At 44.0% G+C, this 2,103-nt stretch overlaps 1 pseudogene; it reads right to left on the bottom strand.

Moving 5' to 3' along the window:
- Window positions 1-690: 690 nt before the first annotated feature.
- LOC138986796 (etoposide-induced protein 2.4 homolog pseudogene) lies at window positions 691-1,643 on the bottom strand (annotated as a pseudogene).
- Between the last annotated feature and the right edge of the window lie 460 nt (window positions 1,644-2,103).

Here is a 2,103-nt window from a genome sequence, read left to right as displayed (position 1 = left end):
TCTCACTCTCGATCCACTTCAGCACCAGACCGCTCTTCACTACTTTCCCGTCCAAGAGAACTATGCTGGCCATTGGTCTTCACGTGAAGCAGCTTCTTCGGTTTCCTATTTTAGGTGAAGGGGGGCACACCATCGTAAGTGTCTCAAAAGCTGGGGGGAGGGGGTTCCTTGCAAAACAGAGAGAGACAGAGATATGTACACTTACCCTCCCCGAAAACACTAAAGACAGCTTGATTCTTTCAAGTCAGTTCCCAGGGGGGCGTGTCTGTGAACGTTTACATGCCCTAGAAGCACATAGTAAAAAACGGGTATCCCAGTCTTCAGCGTAGAACTATTTACAATAGCTAGGACGTGGAAGCAGCCTATGCGTCCATCAGCAGATGAAGGGATAAGGAAGTTGGAGTACACATACACAGCGGTGTCTTACACAGCTCTAACACGGAACGCATCCATGTCAGTTCTAATGAGATGGAATGAACGTGGAGCCTACTATACTGCGTGAAGTAAGTCAGAAAGAGAAAGACAAACACTGTCCGTTAACACAAATATATGGAGTTGAGGACCTTGTAGGTGGTGCTGAACATCCAACATGCAGGGCAGCAAAGAAGAAACAGACATATAAAGAACAGACTTTGGCCTCAGTGGGAGATGGTGATGGTGGGTTAATGTGAGAAAGTAGCCCAAAAAGGTTTACATTAGCTTATGCAAAACAGATGACCAGTGCGAGTTTGACAGGTGGAGCAAGGCAACCAAAAGAAAGAGGATAGAGAAGAGGCAGCCACAATGCAGGAGAGTGCATTGCCATCTTACAATGGAAATCCAGGGGTAAACCAAATCCAAAGTAGTAAGGGCAGTTTCTTTCTATGTTGATATTGCTGGGGCATTCCAGTTCCTTTATTGAACCAATGATTTTCAAAGCAATACCAACGATTTTCAAAGCAACATAATGGGTACGGAAGTGAATAGAGAAGGGATGTATGCAGGAGACTAAGCAACTGGCCAAAATGAATGGTAAAGAGGCTGACAAACATACCCTGGAGGAGGAAGAGAGACTGCAGTGAAAGGCTAAAGAGCATGTCAGCAGTTACTCTGCTGTTAGCGAATGGGTGAGGTTCCCTCCTTGACATCTCAAATGCCAGGTCAGCTAAATCCTGGAACCAAATCATGTTCACAACATTGATGAGAATGAAGTGGGGGAGCACAAAGAGAGATCACTGAGCTGAAGAACTTCAGCTATGACCAAAAATCTCCATGTAGAGATGGATTACCAATAATATGGGCCACTACTGACTGAAGCACAGGACTGAAAAGTCCATAAAACAAGAGGAGACTGAATCAGAAAACTCCAGCATCACAAGTGCAGCAGTGAAAAGTTCTCCCAACAACATTTGGCTCACTTTCCTGCTTCCTCTCTGTGCTCTGGGCTTCCCTCTGAGCCAGGATACTGCTTGCCCTTTTTTGAAGCTACTCCTCCCTCTTTTGTTGAATTTGAGCATCCAACTTTGAGACGGTACAAATTCCCAAGACAGAGTCTGATTTCCCTGGCAAGGTCCTGCAGAAAGGTTGTGACATTCAGCCATCACTTCACTGTCCAAACTATCAACTACAGAAAGGAGAGAAAGAGGTTTCCCCAAATATTTCATCATGAAGGACTCAGTAGCTTCTCTATCTTGGCTCTGGCTCCAGCTGCAACCCTTATCCACCACTGGCCTCTGGCTCCTTTGAGCTACTCCACCCCTGGCCACCAGTTCCTACCCAGGCATTCCCAGGGCAGGGGACACTGTGTCTGCACTGCAGTGTACATTTTTGTATCACAATAAATGGCTGATTTATTCTGATAAGTGTACAGAAAGTGACAAATCACTGTCATGTGTATGAATCATTTTTTAAATCACTGGAGCATGTTCTCATGGCAGCGATCATAATGCTTTATTTCCAGTAATGCTTTTCAAATGTGTACTCTCATTGGTTAATGTAGTAATTCTTTATTTGAACTAATTATCATCTGATTATTAGTTGACTGTAACTGCTTACGTGTTTTAATTTTTGTAACATTAGTTACTGCAATATCAGTAAAATCCATCAATGGCATTTACTTTCCAA

Source organism: Bos mutus, unplaced genomic scaffold (assembly GCF_027580195.1).
Source record: "Bos mutus isolate GX-2022 unplaced genomic scaffold, NWIPB_WYAK_1.1 CTG163, whole genome shotgun sequence".
Lineage (NCBI taxonomy): Eukaryota > Metazoa > Chordata > Mammalia > Artiodactyla > Bovidae > Bos > Bos mutus.
Note: the sequence above shows the minus strand (reverse complement) of the source record. Positions and strands in the feature narration are given on the sequence as shown.